This window comes from Carcharodon carcharias, chromosome 11, assembly GCF_017639515.1.
Source record: "Carcharodon carcharias isolate sCarCar2 chromosome 11, sCarCar2.pri, whole genome shotgun sequence".
NCBI lineage: Eukaryota > Metazoa > Chordata > Chondrichthyes > Lamniformes > Lamnidae > Carcharodon > Carcharodon carcharias.
Window position 1 is genome coordinate 5483800 of NC_054477.1, and position 24409 is coordinate 5508208.

A 24409-nucleotide genomic window follows, 5' to 3' on the forward strand; every position below is an offset into this window, starting at 1 on the left:
GGAAAGGGATCGAAATAGGCTAAAAGGTAGAGATAAAACAATGGATAGAAATACATTTAAAAATAATGGAAATAGGTGGGAAAAGAAAAATCTATATAAATTACTGGAAAAAAGGGGGATCGGAAAGGGGGTGGGGATGGAGGTGAGAGTTCATGATCTAAAATTGTTGAACTGAATATTCAGTCCAGAAGGCTGTAAAGTGCCTAATCGGAAGATGAGGTGCTGTTCCTCCAATTTGCGTTGAGTTTCACTGGAACAATGCAGCAGGCCAAGGACGGACGTGTGGGCATGAGAGCAGGATGGAGAGTTAAAATGGCAAGTGACAGGGAGATCTGGGTCATGCTTGCGGACAGACCGAAGGTGTTCTGCAAAGCGGTCACCCAGTCTGTGTTTGGTCTCCAATGTAGAGGAAACAGCATTGGGAGCAGCGAATGCAGTAGACTAAATTGAGGGAAGTGCATGTGAAGTGCTGCTTCACTTGAAAGGAGTGTTTGGACCCTTGGACGGTGAGGAGGGGGGAAGTAAAGGGGCAGGTGTTGCACCTTCTGCGGTTGCATTGGAAGGTGCCGTGGGAGGGGGTTGAGGTGTAGGGGGTGATGGAGAAGTGGACCAGGGTGTCCCAGAGGGAACGATCCATGAGGAATGCCGCCGGGGGAATGAAGGAAAGATATGTTTGATGGTGGCATCGTGCTGGAGTTCGTAGAAATGGCGGAGGATGATCCTTTGAATGCGGAGGCTGTTGGGGTGATAAGTGAGGACAAGGGTGACCCTATCATGGTTCTTGAAGGGACAGGAAGGTGTGAGGGCGGATGTGCGGGAGATGGGCCGGACACGGTTGAGGCCTGTCAACTACCATGGGTGGAAAACCTCGGTTAAGGAAGAAGGAGGACATGTCAGAGGAACTGTTTTTGAAAGTGGCATCATCAGAACAGATGCGATGGAGGTGAAGGGACTGAGAGAATGGGATGGAGTTCTTACAGGAAGCGGGGTGTGAGGAGCTGTAGTCGAGGTAGCTGTGGGAGTTGGTAGGTTTGTAATGGATATTGGTGGACAGTCTATCACCAGAGATTGAGACAGCAAGGTCAAGGAAGAGAAGGGAAGTGTCAGAGATGGACCATGTGAAAAAATGGAGGGGTGGAGATTGGAAGCAAAATTAATAACTTTTTCCAGATCCAGACAAGAGCATAAAGCAACACTGAAGCAGTCATCGATGTACCAGAGAAAGAGTTGTGGAAGGGGGCCAGAGTAGGACTGGAACAAGGAATGTTCCACATACCCCATAAAGAGACAGGCATAACTGGGGTCCGTGCGGGTACCCATAGCCACACCTTTTATTTGGAGGAAGTGAGAGGAGTTTAAGGAGAAATTGTTCAGTGAGAGAACAAGTTCAGCCAGACGGAGGAGAGTAGTGGTGGACGGGGATTGTTCAGGCCTCTGTTCGAGGAAGAAGCGGAGTTCCTCTGACATGTCTTCCTTCTTCCTTAACCGAGGTTTTCCACCCACGGTGGTTGACAGGGCCCTCAACCGTATCCTGCCCATCTGCCCTCAAACCTTCCTCTTCTGCCCAGAACCATGATAGGGTCCCCCTTGTCCTCACTTATCACCCCACCAGCCTCCGCATTGAAAGGATCATCCTCCACCGTTTACACCAACTCCAGCATGATGCCAAAACCAAAAACATCTTCCCTTCAACCCTGCATTCCGCAGGGATCGTTCCCTCTGGGACACCCTGGTCCACTCCTCCATCAACCCCTACATCTCAACCCCCTCCCACGGCATCATCCCATGCAACCACAGAAGATGCAATACCTGCCCCTTTACTTCCCCTCTCCTCATTGTCCAAGGGCCCCAAACACGCCTTTCAAGTGAAGCAGCATTTCACTTGCACTTCCCTCAACTTAGTTTACTGCATTCGCTGCTCCCAATGCAGTTTCCTCTACATTGGAGACACCAAATGCAGGCTGGGTGACCACTTTGCAGAACACCTTCAGTTTGACCACAAGCATGACCCAGACCTCCCTGTCGCTTGCCATTGCAACACTCCACCCTGCTCTCAAGCCCACGTGTCCATCCTTGGCCTGCTGCATTGTTCCAGTGAAGCTAAACGCAAACTGGAGGAACAGCACCTCATTTTCCGATTAGGCACTTTACAGCCTTCTGGACTGAATATTCAGTTCAACAATTTTAGATCATGAACTCTCTCCTCCATCCCCACCCTCTTTCTTCCAATAATTTATATAGAGTTTTCTTTTCCCACCTATTTCCATTATTTTTAAATGTATTTCTATCCATTGTTTTATCTCTACCTTTTAGCCTATTTCGATCCCTTCCCCCCACCCCACCCCCACTAGGGCTATCTGTACCTTGCTCGTCCTGCTTTCTACCCTTAATTAGCACATTCCTTACATGACTACCTTCAAAACAAAAGCAGAATTACCTGGAAAAACTCAGCAGGTCTGGCAGCATCAGCGGAGAAGAAAAGAGTTGATGTTTCGAGTCCTCATGACCCTTCAACAGAACTAGGTGAATCCAAGAAGGGGTGAAATATAAGTTGGTTTAAGTTCGGTTGGGGGGTGGGGGGGAGAGAAAGAAGTGGAGGGGGGTGGTGTGGTTGTAGGGACATACAAGCAGTGATAGAAGCAGATCATCAAAAGATGTCACAGACAACAGAACAAAAGAACACATAGGTGTCGAAGTTGGTGATATTATCTAAACGAATATGCTAATTAAGAATGGATGGTAGGGCACTCAAGGTTTTGTTCTAGTGGGGGTGGGGGGAGCATAAAAGATTTAAAAATATTTTAAAATAATGGAAATAGGTGGGATAAAGAAAAATCGATATAATTTATTGGAAAAAAACAAAAGGAAGGGGGAAGAAACAGAAAGGGGGTGGGGATGGAGGAGGGAGTTCAGGACCTAAAGTTGTTGAATTCAATACTAAGTCCGGAAGGTTGTAAAGTGCCTAGTCGGAAGATGAGGTGTTGTTCCTCCAGTTTGCGTTGGGCTTCACTGGAACAAGCCAAGGACAGACATGTGGACAAGAGAGCAGGGTAGAGTGTTGAAATGGCAAGCGACAGAGAGGTTTGGGTCATTCTTGCGGACAGACCGCAGGTGTTCTGCAAAGCGGTCGCCCAGTTTACGTTTGGTCTCTCCAATGTAGAGGAGACCGCATTGGGAGCAACGAATGCAGTAGAATAAGTTGGGGGAAATGCAAGTGAAATGTTGCTTCACTTGAAAGGAGTGTTTAGGCCCTTGGACGGTGAGGAGAGAGGAAGTCAAGGGGCAGGTGTTACATCTTTTGCGTGGGCATGGGGTGGTGCCATAGGTGGGGGTTGAGGAGTAGGGGGTGATGGAGGAGTGGACCAGGGTGTCCCGGAGGGAACGATCCCTACGGAATGCCAACAGTGGGGGTGAAGGGAAGATGTGTTTAGTGGCGGCATCATGCTGGAGTTGGAGGAAATGGCGGAGGATGATCCTTTGAATGTGGAGGCTGGTGGGGTGATAAGTGAGGACAAGGGGGACCCTATCATGTTTCTGGGAGGGAGGAGAAGGCGTGAGGGTGGATGTGCGGGAGATGGGCCAGACACGGTTGAGGGCCCTGTCAAAACCTCGGTCAAGGAAGAAGGAAGACATGTCAGAGGAACTGTTTTTGAAGGTAGCATCATTGGAACAGATGCGACGGAGGCGAAGGAACTGAGAGAATGGGATGGAATCCTTACAGGAAGCAGGGTGTGAGGAGCTGTAGTCAAGGTAGCTGTGGGAGTCGGTAGGTTTGTAATGGATATTGGTGGACAGTCTATCACCAGAGATTGAGACAGAGAGGTCAAGGAAGGGAAGGGAAGTGTCAGAGATGGACCATGTGAAAATGATGGAGGGGTGGAGATTGGAAGCAAAATTAATAAATTTTTCCAAGTCCCGACGAGAGCATGAAGCAGCACGGAAGTAATCATCGATGTACCGGAGAAAGAGTTGTGGAAGGGGGCCGGAGTAGGACTGGAACAAGGAATGTTCCACATACCCCATAAAGAGTCAGGCATAGCTGGGGCCCATGCGGGTACCCATAGCCTCACCTTTTATTTGGAGGAAGTGAGAGGAGTTTAAGGAGAAATTGTTCAGTGTGAGAACAAGTTCAGCCAGACGGAGGAGAGTAGTGGTGGATGGGGATTGTTCAGGCCTCTGTTCGAGCAAGAAGCTAAGGGCCCTCAGACCATCCTGGTGGGGGATGGAGGTGTAGAGAGATTGGACGTCCATGGTGAAGAGGAAGCGGTTGGGGCCAGGGAACTGGAAATTGTTGATGTGACGTAAGGTGTCAGAGGAATCACGGATGTAGGTGGGAAGGGACTGGACAAGGGGAGAGAGAAGGGAGTCAAGATAACGAGAAATGAGTTCTGTGGTGCAGGAGCAAGCTGACACGATCGGTCTACTGGGACAGTTCTGTTTGTGGATTTTGGATAGGAGGTAGAAGCGGGCAGTCCGAGGTTGGGCGACTAACAGGTTGGAAGCTGTGGGAGGAAGATCCCCAGAGATGAGATGTGGTCAGTGACAGTCCTGGAAACAATGGCTTGATGTTAAGTAGTGGGGTCATAGTCCAGGGAGAGGTAGGAGGAAGTGTCTGCGAGTTGACGCTCAGCCTCCGCGAGGTAGAGGTCAGCGCGCCAGACAACAGCACCAACTTTGTCAGCGGGTTTGATGACGATGTCACAGTTGGACCTGAGAGAATGGAGTGCAGTATGTTCAGCGAGAGAGAGATTATAATGGGTGAGAGGAGCAGAGAAATTGAGACGACTAATGTCGCGCCAACAGTTCTCAATGAAAAGATCAAGAGAAGTTAAGAATCCAGAGGGAGGGGTCCAGGTGGAGGGAGAATATTGGAGGTGGGTAAAAGGATCCGTTGAACAGGGAGAGGACTCCTGCCCAAAGAAGTGAGCCCGGAGACGAAGACGGTGGAAGAAGAATTCAGCATCGTGCCGAGCCTGAAATTCATTGAGATGAGGGCGTAGGGGTATGAAACTAAGTCCTTTGCTGAGCACTGAATGTTCAGCATCGGAGAGGGGAAGGTCAGGGGGTATAGTGAATACACGGCTGGGGTTGGGATTGGAAGATGGGGTGGGGACGGAGGGACAGGCAGGGGTGGAGGGTCCTAGATGGGTGCTGGTGTCGATGAGCTGTTGGAGCTTGCGTTCCTTAGCACTTGAGAGATAGAGAAAAAGTTTCTTGTTGAGGCGTCGGATGAGACGAAGAATAAAATGAAACTGGGGGCACGCGCAGCTTTGAAAAAGGGTACGGCGGTGCTGCTGGAGGGAGAGGTCGAGTGTGTTCATATGGCGGCGCATGGCACTGAGTGTGGATTTCAGAATGTGACGGGAACAGCAGTCCGAGAAACGCTTTATGTCCCGGAGATACCTGTAATTCTGGGTGGGTTCGAAACATGAGGGGTGGAATTCCAGTTGAAATCCACTTGGGGTAATTCGGAGACGGAAACAGTCACTGAGAAAGGAGATAGGGCAGCTTATATTTCACCTCTTTTCTATTTTTATTAGTTTTGTTGAAGAGTCCTTCGGACTTGAAACGTTAACTGTGTCCCTCTCCGCAGATGCTGCCAGACCTGCTGAGTTTTTCCAGGTATTTTTTGGTTTTGGATTTGCAGCATCCACAGTTTTTTGCTTTTGAAATATAAGCTGGTTTAAGGGGGGGTTGTGACAACTAGAGCTGGATAGAGGGTCAGTGATAGGTGGAGATAACCAAAAGATGTGAGAGACAAAAGCACAGAGGTGTTGAAGGTGGTGATATTATCTAAGGAATGTGCTAATTAAGGGTAGAGAGCAGGACAAGCAAGGTACAGATAGCTCTAGTGGGGGTGGGGTGGGGGGAAGGGAAGGGATCGAAATAAGCTAAAAGGTAGAGATAAAACAATGGTTGGAAATAGATTTAAAAATAATGGAAATACATGGGAAAAGAAAAATATATATAAATTATTGGGGAAAAAGGGGGATCGGAAAGGGTAAAAGCAAAAAACTGCAGATGCTGGAAATCCAAAACAAAAACAAAAATACCTGGAAAAACTCAGCAGGTCTGGCAGCATCTGCAGAGAGGAACAGTTAACGTTTCAAGTCCGAATGACCCTTCAACAGATCGGAAAGTGGATGGGGATGGAAGAGAGAGTTCATGATCTAAAATTGCTGAACTCAATATTCAGTCCGGAAGGCTGTCAAGTGCCTAGTCGGAAGATGAGGTGCTGTTCCTTCAGTTTGCGTTGAGCTTCACTGGAACAATGCAGCAGGCCAAGGATGGACATGTGGGCATGAGAGCAGGGTGCAGTGTTGAAATGGCAAGCGACAGGGAGGTCTGGGTCATGCTTGTGGACAGACTGAAGGTGTTCTGCAAAGTGATCATCCAGTCTGCGTTTGGTCTCTCCAATGTAGAGGAAACTGCATTGGAAGCAACAAATGCAGTAGACTAAATTGAGGGAAGTGCAAGTGAAATGCTGCTTCACTTCAAAGGAATGTTTGGGCCCTTGGACAGTGAAGAGGGGGGAAGTAAAGGGGCAGGTGTTGCACCTTCTGTGTTGCATGGGAAGGTGCTGTGGGAGGGGGTTGAGGTATAGGGGGCGATGGAGGAGTGGACCAGGGTGTCCCGGAGGGAATGATCCCTGAGGAATGCCATCGGGGGAGTGAAGGGAAGATGTGTTTGCTGGTGGCATCGTGCTGGAGTTGGTGGAAATGGCGGAGGATGATCCTTTGAATGCGGAGGCTGGTGGGGTGATAAGTGAGGACGGGGGGACCTTAACATGGTTCTGGGAGAGGGAGGAAGGTGTGAGGGTGGATGCGCGGGTGATGGGCCGGACACGCGGGTGATGGGCCGGACACGGTTGAGGGCCCTGTCAACCACCGTGGGTGGAAAACCTTGGTTAAGGAAGAAGGAAGACATGTCAGAGGAACTGTTTTTGAAAGTGGCATTATCAGAACAGATGCGACGGAGGCGAAGGAACTGAGAGAATGGGATGGAGTCCTTACAGGAAGCAGGGTGTGTAGTCAAGGTAGCTGTGGGAGTCGGTAGGCTTGTAATGAATATTGGTGGACAGTCTATCACCAGAAATTAAGACAGAGAGGTCAAGGAAGGGAAGGGAAGTATCAGAGATGGACCATGTGAAAATGATGGAGAGGTGGAAGTCAGAAGCAAAATTAATAACTTTTTCCAGGTCCAGACAAGAGCATGAAGCAGCACCAAAGCAGTCATCGATGTACTGGAGAAAGAGTTGTGGGAGGGGAGCCGGAGTAAGACTGGAACAAGGAATGTTCCACATACCCCATAAAGAGACAGGCATAACTGGGGCCCGTGCGGGTACCCATAGGCACACCTTTTATTTGGAGGAAGTGAAAGGCGTTTAAGGAGAAATTGTTCAGTGATAGAACAAGTTCAGCCAGACAGAGGAGAGTAGAGGTGGATGGGGATTGTTTGGGCCTCTGTTTGAGTATGAAGGGGAGAGCCATCAGACCATCCCGTTGGAGGATGGAGGTGTAGAGGGATTGGACATCCCTGGTGAAGAGGAGGTGGTTGGGGCCAAGGAACTGGAAATAGTTGATGTGATGTAGGGTGTCAGAGGAATCACGGATGTAGGTCGGAAGGGACTGGACAACGGGAGAGAGAATGGAGTCAAGATAGCAAAAAACGAGTTCTGTGGTGCAGGAACAGGCTGACACGATCGGTCTGCTGGGATAGTCCTGTTTGTGGATTTTTGGTAGGAGGTAGAAGCGGGCCGTCCGAGGTTGGGAGACTATCAGGCTGGAAGCTGTGGAAGGAAGATCTCCAGAGGAGATGAGGTCAGTTACAGTCCTGGAAACAATGGCTTGATGTTCAGTGGTGGGGTCATGGTACAGGGTGAGTTAGGAGGTAGTGTCTGCAAGTTGACACTCAGCCTCTGTGAGGTAGAGGTCAGTGCGCCAGACAACAACAGCACGACCTTTATCAGCAGGTTTGATGACAATGTCAGGGTTGGACCTGAGAGAACGGAGTGCAGCAAGTTCAGAGAAAGACAGGTTAGAGTGCGTGAGAGCAGCAGAGAAATGGAGACGACTGATGTCATGCTGACAGTTCTCAATGAAAAGATCAAGAAAAGGTAAGAATGCAGACGGAGGGGTCCAGGTGGAGGGTGAATATTGGAGGTGGTAAAAGGATCCGTTGAACAGGGAGAGGACTCCTGCCCAAAGAAGTGAGCACGGAGACGAAGACGGTGGAAGAACAGTTCAGTGTCATGCCGAGCCCGAAATTCATTGAGATGAGGGCGCAAGGGTATGAAACTAAGTCCTTTGCTGAGCACTGAACGTTCAGCATTGGAGAGGGGAAGGTCAGGGGGTATGGTGAATACAGGGCCGGGGCTGGGATTGGAAGACGGGATGGGGACAGAGGGACAGGCAGGTTTGGAGGGTCCTGGATGGGCGTTGGTGTCGATGAGTTGTTGGAGCTTGCGCTCCTTTGCACCTGAAAGAAAGAGACAAAGTTTCTTGTTGAGGTGTTGGATGAGACGAAGAATAAAATGAAACTGGGGCACGGGCAGCTTAGAAATAGGGTATGTCGGTGCTGCTGGAGGGAGAGGTCAAGTGTTCTCAACACACCACCCTGCTCTCATGCCCACATGTCCATCCTTGGCCTGCTGCATTGTTCCAGTGAAGCTCAACGCAAACGGGAGGAACAGCACCTCATCTTCCGACTAGGCACTTTACAGCCTTCCGGACTGAATATTGAGTTCAACAATTTTAAATCATGAAACCTCTCCTCCATCCCCTTTTTTTCCAATAATTTATATAGATTTTTCTTTTCCCACCTATTTCCATTATTTGTAAATGTATTTCCATCCATTGTTTTTTCTCCCCCTTTTAGCCTATTTCGATTCCTTCCCCCACCCCACCCCCACTAGGGCTATCTGTACCTTGTTCGTCCTGCTTTCTACCCTTAAGGTCACCTATTAGCACAATCCTTAGATAATATCACCACCTTCAACTCCTCTTTGTCCTTTTGTCTATGACATCTTTTGGTTATCTCCACCTATCACTGGCCCTCTATCCAGCTCTACCTGTCCCACCCCCCCCTTAAACTGGTTTAAGGGGAGTGGGACAGGTAGAGCTGGATAGAGGGTCAGTGATAGGTGGAGATAGCCAAAAGATGTCAGAGACAAAAAGACAAAGAGGTGTTGATGGTGGTGATATTATCTAAGGAATGTGCTAATTAAGGGTAGAAAGCAGGACGAGCAAGGTACAGATAGGCCCAGTGGGGGTGGGGTGGGGGGAAGGGATCGAAATAGGCTAAAAGGTAGAGATAAAACAACGGATAGAAATACACTTAAAAATAATGGAAATAGGTGGGAAAAGAAAAATCTATATAAGTTATTGGAAAAAAGGGGGATCAGAAAAGAGGGTGGAGATGGAGGGGAGAGCTCATGATCTAAAATTGTTGAACTCAATATTCAGTCCGGAAGGCTGTAAAGTGCCTAATCGGAAGGAGGTGCTGTTCCTCCAGTTTGCGTTTAGCTTCACTGGAACAATGCAGCAGGCTAAGGATGGAGATGTGGGCATGAGAGCAGGGTGGAGTGTTGAAATGGCAAGTGACAGGGAGGTCTGGGTCATGCTTGCGGACAGACCGAAGGTGTTGCGCAAAGTGGTCACCCAGTCTGCGTTTGGTCTTTCCAATATAGAGGAAACCGCATTGGGAGCAGTGAATGCAGTAGACTAAATTGAGGGAAGTGCAAGTGAAATGCTGCTTCACTTCAAAGGAGTGTTTGGGCCCTTGGACAGTGAGGAGAGGGGAAGTAAAGGAGCAGGTGTTGCACCTTCTGAGGTTACATGGGAACGTGCCATGGGAGGGGGTTGAGGTGTAGGGGGTGATGGAGGAGTACACAAGGGTGTCTCGGAGGGAACAGTCCCTGAGGAATGCCACTGTGGGGGTGAAGATATGTTTGGTGGTGGCATCATGCTGGAGTTGGCGGAGGATGATCCTTTGAATGCAGAGGCTGGTGGGGTGATAAATGAGGACAAGGGGGACCCTATCATGGTTCTTGGAGGGAGAGGAAAGTGTGAGGGTGGATGCGCGGGAGATGGGCCGGACAAGGTTGAGGCCTGTCAACTACCGTGGGTGGAAAACCTCGGTTAATGAAGAAGGAAGGCATGTCAGAGGAACTGTTTTTGAAAGTGGCATCATCAGAACAGATGCGACGGAGGCGAAGGAACTGAGAGAATGGGATGGAGTTCTTACAGGAAGCGGGGTGTGAGGAGCTGTAGTCGAGGTAGCTGTGGGAGTCGGTAGGCTTGTAATGAATATTGGTGGACAGTCTATCACCAGAGATTGAGACAGTGAGGTCAAAGAAGGGAAGGGAAGTGTCAGAGATGGACCATGTGAAAATGATGGAGGGGTGGAAATTGGAAGCAAAATTAATAAACTTTTCCAGATCCAGACGAGAGCATGAAGCAGTCATCGATGTACCAGAGAAAGAGTTGTGGGAGGGGGCCAGAGTAGGACTGGAACAAGGAATGTTCGACATACCCCATAAAGAGACAGGCATAACTGGGTACCCACAGCCACACCTTTCATTTGGAGGAAGTGAGAGGAGTTTAAGGAGAAATTGTTCAGTAAGAGAACAAGTTCAGCCAGACGGAGGAGAGTAGTGGTGGACAGGGATTGTTCAGGCCTCTGTTCGAGGAAGAAGCGGAGTTCCTCTGACGTGTCTTCCTTCTTCCTTAACCGAGGATTTCCACCCACGGTGGTTGACAGGGCCCTCAAACATGTCCTGCCCATCTGCCCTCAAACCTTCCTCTCCCTCCCAGAACCATGATAGGGTCCCCCTTGTCCTCACTTATCACCCCTCCAGCCTCCGCATTCAAAGGATCATCCTCCGCCATTTCCACCAACTCCAGCATGATGCCACCACCAAACACATCTTCCTTTCACCACCCCCCGGCAGCATTCCGCAGGGATCGTTCCCTCCGGGACACCCTTGTCCACTCCTCCATCACCCCCTACACCTCAACCCCCTCCCACGGCACCTTCCCATGTAACCGCAGAAGGTGCAACATCTGCCCCTTTACTTCCCCTCTCCTCACCATCCAAGGGTCCAAACACTCCTTTCAAGTGAAGCAGCATTTCACTCGCGCTTCCCTCAATTTAGTCTACTGCATTCGCTGCTCCCAATGCAGTTTCCTCTACATTGGAGAGACCAAACGCAGACTGGGTGACCGCTTTGCAGAACACCTTCGGTCTGTCCGCAAGCACGACCCAGATCTCCCTGTCATTTGTCATTTCAACACACCACCCTGCTCTCATGTCCACATGTCCGTCCTTGGCCTGCTGCATTGTTCCAGTGAAGCTCAACGCAAACTGGAGGAACAGCACCTCATCTTCCGACTAGGCACTTTACAGCCTTCCATTCTGAATATTGAGTTCAACAACTTTAGATCATGAACTCTCTCCTCCATCTCCACCCCCTTTCCGATCCCCCTTTTTTCCAATAATTTATATATATTTTCCTTTTCCCACTTATTTCCATTATTTTAAAATGTATTTCCATCCATTGTTTTATCTCTACCTTTTAGCCTATTTCGATCCCTTCCCCCCACCTCCATGAGGGCTATCTGTACCTCTTTCGAGTACAAACCCGTTTCCATCTGTTTCAGATGAAGTTACATAGTTTGCCATTGTGAGATTTGAACTCTTGATCTTGGGGTTACAAACCCAGTACCATAACCACTTGGCTATTTAGGCCAAGCATGAGGGCTATCTGTACCTTGCTTGTCCTGCTTTCTACCCTTAATGTCACCTATTAGCACATTCCTTAGATAATATCACCACCTTGAACACCTGTTTTCCTTTTGTCTATGACATCGTTTGGTTATCTCCACCTGTCACTGGCCCTCTATCCAGCTCTACCTGTCCCACCCCCCTTAAACCAGCTTATATTTCACCTCTTTTCTATTTTTCCTTAGTTCTGTTGAAGGGTCATACGGACTTGAAACGTTAACTGTGTTTTTCTCTGCAGATGCTGTCAGACCTGCTGATTTTTTCCAGGTGTTTTTATCACTGTCTTAATAATATTGATTGAGGGATAAATACTGGCCCCCGGACACTGGGGAGAATGTCCCCCCTGCTCTTATTCAAAATGATGGCGAAGAGGTCATTTGCATCCATCTGAGGCACAGACGGAGACTCGGTTAGGCACCTCATCTAAAAAAAAGTTAGCAAAGAATTAGAGACACAATTCTTCTATTGTTTGTCTGCAAACATGACCTGGCATGGCCTATTTATTTTAATAAATCCCTCGTTCAGAAGTGGTCACCATGACTGCAAATACAACGACAGTTTTAACTGTCTGAGTCTCCTAACCTTTGTTAGCGTGGTTACCAAGACAATAATATTGGTGAAATATGCAATCTTGTGTCTTGAACAAAGTGAAATTAAAGTTTTCTTTCATCCTTATTTAAACAATTTTGCTTCCACCCACTCAGAGCAGTTGTCAGGAATCTGGCAGTGTCCCGAGCACCTCCCTCCTATTCTCAGGAATCTGTCGATGTGCCAAGTGCCTCTCTCCTATCCTCGGGTCTCTGCCAGTGTCCCGAGCACCTCTCGCCTATCCTCGGATCTCTGCCAGTGTCCCAAGCACCTCCCCCCTATCGTCCGCTGTGCAAAGCATCCTACCCACCCTCTTCCCAGTTACACCCAGTGCACGAAATGCAGAAACAAGCTGAAACATTTTAAATATCAGGCTTTAGAACATAAGCTCTTATTTGGGTAGTCGAGGGCTCTGAGGAGCTGGCACGAAAGAGGAGTTGAGGCCTGGGGCAGATCAGCCATGATCTTATTGAATGATGGGGCAGTCTTAAGGGGCCGAATGGCCTATTCCTGCTCCTATTTCTTATGTTCTTAACAGACGGCACATATGACAGTGCAGCACTCCCGCAGTACTACTGAAAAATCTTTGCCAATTAACAAAGGTGTAACTTCCAAAAAACCTGGAGTGCTCGAAAGGGTTAATCTGCACCACGCACTTGTTTTAGTTTTTTTTTAAACTGCCTCTCTAATATCATTGCACTCCCTCAGCATTCTGGACTGAAGTTTGGTCAGCTAACTAACGCAAACAGATCGAGTGCTCAACTGATCACTTCTCGCAATGCAAAGCCAAGTTGAATTTGCAAAACGTCACATGGATTCGCATTATACACACGCACATGCACACAATTACTTAAATACCATAAAACCTCAAACCAACGGGTTATCTCCTTTTGATTCTGAAGTTACATATTCTTTTTCCTAATATACAATTAAACTTCGGGAAACCAGAATTCTTCCAACAAATTTTTACAGTTAACAAGCCAAGAACTCGTCAGACGAGACTCTTAACTTCTGAAGCTGACCCAATGCCACAAATCTGTGGCACTCATTTAACAGGAGACAAAGAAGGGACTGGGCTTAAAGACTGGGGGAGCCTGACAACCAGCTTCTCAGCCCTCGGAAAGCAGACTCCCCACCCCCGACACACATAACCCTCCCTCCCTCCCCCCGACACACATAACCCTCCCTCCCTCCCCCCGACACACATACACACACCCACCCACCCCTCCCTCCCCCCCCACCCCCTCCCCACACACACACACACACACACACACCCCCTCCCTCCCCCCGACACACACACACACACACCTCCCCCCCCCCACATACATACACTGACCCACCCTCCCCCCCCACACACACACACACACACACACTCACATTACCAGGCAGCCTCTCTATTTTTAAACACCGTTAAAAGTTCTGCGATTCCATTCAACCTCAAGCAGCTACTTTAGACCCAGCCCGCAGCCAGAATCGGGGTTTTTATTTTGGGGTGGGGGTTGTTGGGGTTGGGGGGGGGGGGGGTGACTGTTTTATAACATATAATTTCTAAAAGCTGCAGCCAAAGAAAGACAGACCTGGAAAATGCTGAAAGTGCCTCCGCACGGGGGACACCTGATCCCTCCCTCTGCCCGGCTCTGAGTTATTCCACGTGCTGCAATGGGAGTTACCTGGCTCTCCCACCTCTCTCATCTGTGCCCAGGTGTATTCCAGCTGCTGCTGCCCACGCCCCTCCTCCGCCGCCACGTGCTTACCCTGCCACTGCGCATGCGCCGCCAATGCTACACACACCTCGCTACACACGAGAGGAGAGGGGCGGGGCGGGGCGGGGCGGGGCGACTGCGCATTGGCCCCTTCTTCAGCTGGCATCCAGCGTTACCAACTCCTCCCGGACTGGCCTGGAGTCTCCAGAACGCTACTTACGTGCAACCCTGGAGAAAAATCATAGGGACATTGTTTTTCCACCCTCCCTTTGCCATTTTCTTTGAACGTTTCTCTTTACCAGATGTAAAAATATTGAACCAAAAGCAAAAAAATTGCTGGAAAAAACTCAGCAGGTCCGACAGCACCTGTGGAAAGGATTGGCAGAGTTAGTGTTGCGAGTCCGTATGACTCTTCATCAGAACTAAGGAAAAATAGAAAAGAAGTGAAATATAAGCTGGTTTAAGGGGGGGGGGTGGGACAGGTAGAGCTGGATAGAGGGCCAGGGATAAGTGGAGATAGCCAAAAGATGTCATAGAAAAAAGGACAAAGAGGTGTTGACGGTGGTGAAATTAGCCAAGAAATGTGCTAATGGTGACGTTGAGGTAGAAAGCAGGACGAGCAATGTACAGATAGCCCTTGTGGGGGTTGGGTGGGGGGAAGGGATCGAAATAGGCTAAAAGGTAGAGATAAAACAATGGATGGAAATGCATTTAAAAATAATGGAAATAGGTGGGAAAAGAAAAATCTGTATAAATTATGGGAAAAAAGGGGGATCGGGAAGGGGGTGGGGATGGAGGAGAGAGTTCATGATCTAAAATTGTTGAGCTCAATATTCAGTCCGGAAGGCTGTAAAGTGCCTAGTCAGAAGATGAGGTGCTGTTCCTCCAGTTTGCGTTGAGCTTCACTGGAACAATGCAGCAGGCCAAGGACAGACATGTGGGCATGAGAGCAGGGTGGAGTGTTGAAATGGCAAGCGACAGGGAGGTCTGGGTCATGCTTGCGGACATCTCCCTGCTGGCCAACTCACTCACTCGCAGTCCCACTCGAATAACTTAAACTCCACCTGGAGACTCCCCGAAGATTGGCTAGCTAACAGAAAATGTTGAGTAGCCTAAATGGGTTTTTCTGGATGGCAGGATGTACGAGTGGTGTGCCACAGGGATCAGAGCTGGGGTATCAAATTTTTACAATTTATATGAATGACTTTGATGAAGGGACGGAAGGTATGGTTGCTAAATTTGCTGCTGATACAGCGATGGGCAGGAAAGTAAGTTGTGAAAAGGACAAAAGGAGGCTACGAGGGGACATAGATAGGTCAAGTGAGCGGGCAACGATCTGGCAAATGGAGTATAATGTGTGAATTGTGAAATTGTCCATTTTGGCGGGAAGAATAAAAAAGAAAAATATTATCTAATTAGTGAGATTGAGAGGAACCTGGGTGTCCTTGTGCATGAATCACTAAAGGCTAGTATGCATGTTGTCATTTATTGTGAGGGGAATTGAATATAAAAGTAGGGAGGTTATGCTTCAGTTGTACAGGACACTGGTGAGGCCACATCTGGAGTACTGTGTACAGTATTGGTCTCCATTTTTAAGGAAAGTTGTAAATGCATTGGAAGCAGTTCAGAGAAGGTTTACTAAACTAATACCAGGAATGGGTGGGTTGTCCTATGAAGAAGCATAGAAACTAGGGGCAGGAGTATGCCAGTCAGTCCTTCGAGCCTGCTCTGCCATTCATCATGATCATGGCTGATCATCCAACTCTATAGACTGCTCCCGCTTTCTCCCCATACCCTTTGATTCCTTTTGCCCCAAGAGCTATATCTAACTCCTTGAAAACTTACAATGTTTTGGCCTCAACTATTTTCTGTGGCAGTGAATTCCACAGGCTCACCACTATCTGGGTGAAGAAATTTCTCCTCATCTCAGTCCTAAATGGTCTACCCCATATCCTCAGACTGTGACCCCTGGTTCTGGACACCCCACCATCGGGAACATCCTTCCTTCATCTATCCTATCTAGTCCTGTTAGAATTTTATAGGTTTCTATGAGATCCCCCCTCACTCTTCTGAACTCCAGCAAATATAATCCTAATCGACTCAATCTCTCCTCATATGTCAGTCCCGCCATCCCAGGAATCAGTCCGGTAAACCTTTGCTGCACTCCCTCTATAGCAAGAACATCCTTCCTCAAATAAGGAGACCAAAACTGCACACAATATTCCAGGTGTGGTCTCACCAAGGCCCTGTATAATTGCAGCAAGACATCCCTGCTTCTGTACTCGAATCCTCTGGCTCTGAAGGCCAACATACCATTTGCCTTCTTTACTAGCTGCTGCACCTGCATGCTTACCTTCAGTGACTGGTGTACAAGGGCTCTCTGGCCTCGTTGCACATTCCCCCTCTCTCAATTTATAGCCGTTCAGATAATAACCTGCCTTCCTGTTTTTGCTACCAAAGTGGATAATCTCACATTTATCCACATTATACTGCATCTGCCATGCATTTGTCCACTCACTCAGCTTGTCCAAATCACACTGAAGCATCTCTGCATCCTCCTCACAGCTCACCCTCCCACCCAGCTTTGTGTCATCTGCAACTTTGAAGATATTACATTTAGCTCCCTCATCTAAATCATTAACGTATATTGTGAATAGCTGGGGTCCCAGCACCGATCCCTGCAGTACCCCATTAGTCACTGCCTGTCATTCAGAAAAAGACCCGTTTATTCCTACTCTTTGTTCCCTGTCTGCCAACCAGTTTTCTATACATCTCAATACACTACCCCCAATCCCATGTGCTTTAATTTTACACGCCAATCTCTTATGTGGGACTTTGTTGAAAGCCTTCTGAAAGTCCAAATAAATCACATCCACTGGCTCACCCTCATCAACTCTACTAGTTACATCCTTGAAAAATTCCAGTAGATTTGACAAGCATGATTTCCCTTTCATAAATCCATGCTGACTCTGTCCAATTCTGCCACTGTTTTCCAAGTGCTCAGCTATTAAATCTTTTATATTTTAAATCTAGAATTTTCCCCACTGCCTGTCAGGCTATAATTCCCTGTTTTCTCTCTACCTCTCTTTTTAAATAACGGGGTTACATTTGCTACCCTCCAATCTGTAGAAGCTGTTCCAGAGTCTATTGAATCTCGGAGGATGACCACCAATGCATCCACTATTTCTAGGGCCACTTCCTTAAGTACTCTGGGATGTAGATTATCAGGCCCTGGGGATTTATCGGCCTTCAATCCCATCAATTTCCCCAATACCATTTCTTTACTAATACTGATTTCTTTCAGTTCCTCCCTCTCACTAAACCCTGTGTTCCCCAACATTTCTGGTATGTTATTAGTGTCCTCCTTTGTGAAGACAGAACCAAAGTATGTATTTAGTTGGTCAGCCATTTCTTTGTTCCCCATTATAAATTCCCCTGTTTTTGACAGTAAGGAACCTACATTTGACTTCACCAATCTTTTTCTCTTCACATACCTGTAGAAACTTTTACAGTCAGTTTTTATGTTCCCCACAAGCTTACTCTCGTACTCTATTTTCCCCTTCTTAATCAATCCCTTGGTCCTCCTTTGCTGAATTCTAAACTGCTCCCAATCCTCAGGTCTGTTGTTTTTTTTTAGCCAATTTGTATGCCTCTTCCTTGGATCTAATACTATCTCTAGTTTCCCTTGTAAGCCATAGTTTGGCCACCTTTCCTGTTTTACTTTTGCACCAGACAGGAATAAACAATTGTTGCAGTTCACCCATGCGCACTTTGAATGTTTGCCATGCCTATCCACCGTCATCCCTTTAAGTAATGTTTCCCAATCCATCATAGCCAACTCGCATCTCATACCATCGTAGTTTCCTTTATTAAGATTCAGGACCCTAGTCTCAGAATCAACCACGTAACTCTTCAACTTGATGAAAAAATCTATCATATTATGGTTGCTCATCCCCAAGGGGCTTCGCACAACTAGATTGCCAATTATTCCTTTCTCATTACACAATACCCAGTCTAGGATGGCCTGTTCTCTAGTTGGTTCAACGTATTGGTCCAGAAAACCATCCCGTATACACTCTAGGAATTTCTCCTCTACGGTATTGTTACTAATTTGATCTGCCCAATCTATATGCAGATTAAAGTCACCCATAATTACAGATGTTTCTTTATTGCATGCGTCTCTAATTTCCTGTTTAATGTCATTCCCAACATCACTATTACAGTTTGGGTGTCTATATACAACGCCCACTAATATTTTTTGTCCCTTAGTGTTTCTCAGCTTTACCCATACAGATTCCACATCGTCGGAGCTAATATCTTTCCTCACTATTGCGTTAAGTTCCTCTTTAACCAGCACTGCAACTCCACCACCTTTTCTTTATTGTCTGTCGTTCCTAAATACTGAGCACCCCTGGATCTTCAGTTCCCATCCCTGGTCACCCTGCAGCCATGTCTCCATAATCCCAACTATATCATACCTGTTTACATCTATTTGCATGGTTAATTCATCCGATTTCTTGTGAATGCTCCTCGAGTTAATGCACAAAGCCTTAAGGCTCGTCTTTTTAACATTATTTGTCCCATTCCCACTATTTTCACTGTTTGATTCTTGCCCCTGATTTCTCTGCCTATCACTCTTCTTATTCCCCTTTCTGTCTTTTGTTCTTGTCCTTGATTCCCCCTCCTCTGACTCCTTGAATTGGTCCCCATCCCCCTGCCATTTTAGTTTAAACTCTCCCCAAACACTCTAGTAAATATTCCCCCAAGACATCATTCCCAGTCCTGCCCAGGTGTAACCTGTCCAGTTTCTACTGGTCCCACCTCCCCCAGAACCGGTCCCAAATGCCCCAGGAATCTGAAACCCTCCCCCTCACACCAACTCTTCAGCCACGTATTCATCCAATGTATCCTGCTATTTCTACTCTGACTAGCACGTGGCACTGGTAGTAATCCTGAGATCACTACCTTTTACTTCCTAACTCCCTAAATTTTGTTTTTGGGACCTCATCCCTTTTTTACCTATGTTGTTTGTACCAATGTGTACCACAACCACTGGCTGTTCACCCTCCCCAATCAGAATGTCCTGTAGCTGCTCTGAGACATCCTTGACCTATCACCAGGGAGGCAACATACCATCCTAGAGTCTCGTTTGCGGCCACAGAAACGCTTATCTATTCCGCTTACAGTTGAATCTCCTATAACTATTGCATTCCCAAACTTTTTACTCATTCCCCTGTGCAGCAGAGCCAACTGTGGTGCAACGAATTTGGCCGTTGCAGCTTTCCCCTGAGAGGCCATTCCCCTCAACAGTATCCAAAGTGGTATATCTGTTTTGTAGGGGAATAGCCACAGGAGATTCCTGCACTGCCTGCCTAGTGCTCTGCCTGGTGGTCACCCATTCCCTTCCTGCCTGTGGACTCTTAGCCTGCGGTGTGACCACCTCTCTATACGTGCTATCCACAATACTCTCCGCCTCACAGATGCTCCACAGTGTCCCCAGCCACCGCTCCAGCTCCAAAACCTGGGCTTCCAGGAGCTGCAGTTGGAAACACTTCCCACACACAGGCTGGCCCCGGGCACTAGAAATGTTCCCGGCTTCCCACATAGAGCAGGAGGAGCACACCACAGCTTTGAGCTCTCCTGCCATGACTTACCCCTTTAAATTGAATTAAATCTTTTGGAAGATACTTAATATCAAATAGTATCAATTACTCTAGGGCCCTTCCTCGCTGCTCCTTGTTGTTACAGAATACAGCCCTTACAAACGATGAACCACAAAATAAGACCTTAAAAACTATAAGCGATAAAAGTAGTAAATAATTACCCAACCGTACTCATGGTACTCAAAGGATCACCTCGTTCCCTCCTCACCAAACTCTCAAAGAAGCACTCCAGTGCAGTCTGTGATGCTGATTGCAGGACGCTCTTCCCAGACTTTTTTTTTGACAAATATACTTTATTCATAAAATATCTTCAACAACATTCCAAACCATTTCAAAATCACCATCACAAAAGTACAATCAGGTTCAACTTTTACAACATGTATCATAAGGTGCATCAATACAATCAATGAATGTTACAATCATTTCAATGTGGTCGATGCAGACAATCAGACAATGGTATTGGAGTTGTCAACATACATCATGTTGCACTCTGAGGTGCTTCAATACATTTATAATACAATTAGCATTCAATGCAGACATTCATTTTGAGCTGTACAGCCCAAGGGGCTCTCAACAGTTCCCAGTCCCTCGGTGCCCTGTGGCAGAAAGGTCTTAGACAGCGACCTTTCCCCATTGTGCCTTTGTGGTAGCTGCCCCAAGCTTTAGTGCGTCCCTCAGCACGTAGTCCTGGACCTTGGAATGTGCCAGTCTGCAACACTCGGTCGGGGACAACTCTTTGCGCTGGAAGACCAACAAGTTTCGGGCAGACCAAAGAGCGTCTTTCACCAAGTTGATGATCCTCCAGCTGCAGTTGATGTTTGTCTCAGTGTGTGTCCCTGGGAACAGTCCATAGAGCACAGAGTCCTGTGTCACAGAACTGCTCAGGATGAACCTCGACAGAAGCCACAGCATCTCTCTCCAGACCTTCTTTGCAAAGGCACAATCCACAAGGAGATGAACAACGGTCTCTTCCCCACCACAGCCACCTCGAGGGCAACATGCAGAGGGGGTGAGACTCCTGGCGTGTAGGAAGGATCTGACAGGGAGGGCCTTTCTCACCACCAGCCAAGCTACGTCTTGGTGCTTGTTGGAAAGTTCTGGCGATGAGGCATTCTGCCAAATGACTTTGACAGTCTGCTCAGGGAACCATCCCACAGGATTCACCCTCTCCTTTTCCCGCAGGACCTCTAAGACGTTATGTGCCGACCACTGCCTGATGGACTTGTGGTCAAAGGTGTTTCTCTCACAAATTTTTCCACGAGGAACAGGTGGTACGGCATGGTCCAACTACTTGGAGCGTTCCACGGCAGCATGGCCAGACCCATCCTTCGTAACACCGGGGACAGGTAGAACCTCAGCATGTAGTGACACTTGGTGTTTGCGTACCGAGGGTCTACGCACAGCTTGATGCAGCCGCACACAAAGGTGGCCATCAGTATGAGGGCGATCCAAAACAAAAACAATAACAGAATTACCTGGAAAAACTCAGCAGGTCTGGCAGCATCGGTGGCGAAGAAAAGAGTTGATGTTTCGAGTCCTCATGACCCTTCGACAGAACTTGAGTTCGAGTCCAAGAAAGAGTTGAAATATAAGCTGGTTTAAGGTGTGTGTGTGGGGGGCGGAGAGAGAGAGGTGGAGTGGGGGTGTGGTTGTAGGGACAAACAAGCAGTGATAGAATCAGATCATCAAAAGATATCAACAACAATAAAACAAAAGAACACATAGGTGTTAAAGTTAAAGTTGGTGATATTATCTAAACGAATGCGCTAATTAAGAATGGATGGTAGGGCACTCAAGATATAGCTCTAGTGGGGGTGGGGAGAGCATAAAAGATGTAAAAATAAATAAATAAATGAATAAATAAATATTTTTTTTTTCTTTTTCTCTTTTTATAATGGAAATAGGTGGGAAAAGGAAAATCTATATAATTTATTGGAAAAAAAAGAAAAGGAAGGGGGAAACAGAAAGGGGGTGGGGTGGGGGAGGGAGCTCACGACCTAAAGTTGTTGAATTATGAGGGCGATGTTGGGCATGTTTTTTCCCCCTTTATCTAGAGGCTTGTACATCGCGTCCCTGCGGACACGATCCATTTTCGACCTCCAGAAGAAGCGAAAGATGGCTCGGGTGATCGCCATCGAGCAGGAGTCTGGAATGGGCCAGACCTGCGCCACATACAGCAACAGCAAGAGTGCCTCACTCCTGATGACCAGGTTCTTACCCGCAATGGAGAGGGAGCGTCACTCCCACATGCCCAGTTTTCTTTTCACCATAGACACTCGCTCCTTCCAGTTTCTAACGCGTGCCCTGATCCCTCTGAATCATATCCCCAGCACCTTCAGGCCGTCAGCCCTGAAGGTGAAAGGGACAAAGGATCAGTCAGCCTAGTTCCCAAAGAACATGGCCTCACTCTTCCCACGATTTACCTTGGCTCCTGAGGCCAGTTCAAACTGGTCGCAGATGTGGATCAGTCTGCGCACCGACAGCGGATCCGAGCAGAAGACGGCGACATCGTCCATATACAGGGAAACTTTGACCTGAGTGCTTCCACTGCCTGGGATCGTCACTCCTCTTACGCCCGGATCCTTCCTGATGGACTCAGCCAAGGGTTCTATGCAACACAAAAACAGGACAGGGGAGAGAGGGCAGCCCTGCCTGACTCCAGATTCAGTAGGAAAGCTATCTGATTCCCACCCATTGATTGAGACTGCGCTACTGATGTTAGTGTAGAGCAGTTGGATCCATTTGCGAATTCCTTCCCCAAACCCCATTTTGGAAAGCACATCCACCATGTAGGTGTGCGATATTCTGTCAAAGGCCTTCTCCTGATCCAGGCTGATGAGGCAGGTGTCCACACCCCTGTCCTGTACATAGGCAATCGTATCCCTGAGCAGCGCGAGGCTGTCAGAGATCATCCTGCCTGGCACAGTGCAGGTCTGGTCAGGGTGGATCACCAACTCCAGAGTGGACTTGACCCGATTGGCGATGACCTTGGACAGAATCTTATCATCCACATTCAACAGTGAAATGGGTCGCCAATTTCTAATTTCCTCCCTTTCCACCTTGTGCTTGTAGATGAGGGTGATGATGCCTTTCCTCATGGATTCTGACATGCTGCCGGCCAGGAGCACACTCTGATACGCTTCTAGCAGGTCTAGGCCCATCTAGTCCCACAGAGCCGAATACAGCTTTGCCAGCAAGCCGTTGCTTCCAGGAGTTTTATCTTCTCGAAGGACTCAAGGGCCTTAGTCAGTTCGTCAGGAGTTAGCGGTTTGTCCAGGCTCTCCCGTGTACTGTCGTCTAAGACCTCCGTGATAGAGGACAGGAAGGACTGGGAGGCCGTGCTGTCTGTGGGCTTCGTGTCATACAATCCGGCATAAAAGGATTTGCTGATCCTCAAAATGTCGGACTGCGATGACTTTACTGAGCTGCCTTCTTCCTTCAGGCTGCTGGTCACAGAGCTCTCTCTGTGTACCTTTTGGAAGAAGAAATGTGAGCACGTCTCATCCTGCTCCACGGAGCGGACTCTGGAACGGAAGATGATCTTGGAGGCCTCCGAGGCAAAGAGCGAGGCTTGCTGGCTCTTCACCTCTTGGAGTTCCTCCTCGACATGGACCCCCATCCACTGCAGCCGGAGCAGATTCTGCATGCATTTCTGGGGTCGGGACATTTCCTTCTGTTCCTTTCTAGCTTTCTGGGTGCCTTTGAGGATGAAAAACCTCTTGATGTTTCCCTTGATCACTTCCCACCAGTGAGTCAGGGACTCAAAGTGAGGTTTCATGGTTCTCCAACCTTTGTAATCCCTCTTGAGCTCCTCAATGTTCTCTGGGGTCAGCAGTTGCACGTTTATCTTCCATGCCCCCCTGCCCACCCTCTGGTCTTCCTCTAAGTGGCACTCAGCCAGTAGGAGGCAGTGGTGAGAGAAGAACACCAGCTTGACGTAGGTGGATCTGACTGCGAATGCACGGGACACAAACAGGAAGTCTCTCCTGGAACGGATGGACCTGTCTGGCCGCGACCAGGTGTATCTACGCTGCGCTCCGTCTGCAGGGTTGCTGAAGACATCGCGCAGCTTGGCATCCTTAACTGTTTCCATCAGGGATCTGGACGTAGCACCCAATCTGCTGTTGGCCCTGCTAGATTGTCCAGCCACATCGATGACGCAGTTGAAGTCACCGCCCAGAATGACCGGCCTGGAGGTCGCCAGCAGCAGTGGGAGCTGCTGAAAATCCTCCAGCTGCTCGGCCTTTTGTGCCAGGGCGTACATGTTAATTACCCGGAGTGCAGCATTCTTGTACATTACGTCTGCTGCAAGGAGCGCGTCCCCCCCACACACACACCCCCCCCCACCCCCCTGCGGTGGGGGGGTAGAGAGGCGTCACCCTCCAGACAGCCCAAACACGAACCATGTTCTTGCCGACGCCAATGCTTGCACAGAGACAAAGCCTGCAGAGACGGAAGAAATCGGGGCAAAGCAGGAAGAAATGCCCCAGGACACAGTGTGAAAAGCCCCAACTTACGGGACAGGATGGTCACCCTGATGGTGAGAAGAAGGCGGTGGCGTATTGGTAATGTCACTAGACTAGTAATCGAGAGGGCCAGGTTAATGCTCTGGGGACATGGGTTCAAATCCCACCACGGCAGCTGGTGGAAATTCAATTCAATTAATAAATC

The 24409-nt window shown here is 48.3% G+C and overlaps 1 protein-coding gene across 2 annotated transcripts in view; it reads right to left on the bottom strand.

Annotated features, from left to right (window-relative positions):
• The window catches only part of folr (folate receptor), a 46140-nt gene extending 32037 nt beyond the window's left edge, over positions 1–14103 (bottom strand). For both annotated transcript variants that reach the window (XM_041199478.1, XM_041199477.1), the window contains exon 1: positions 13950–14103. The gene's annotated coding sequence lies outside the window, so the exon portion shown is untranslated. The remainder of the gene's footprint in view (positions 1–13949) is intronic.
• Between the last annotated feature and the right edge of the window lie 10306 nt (positions 14104–24409).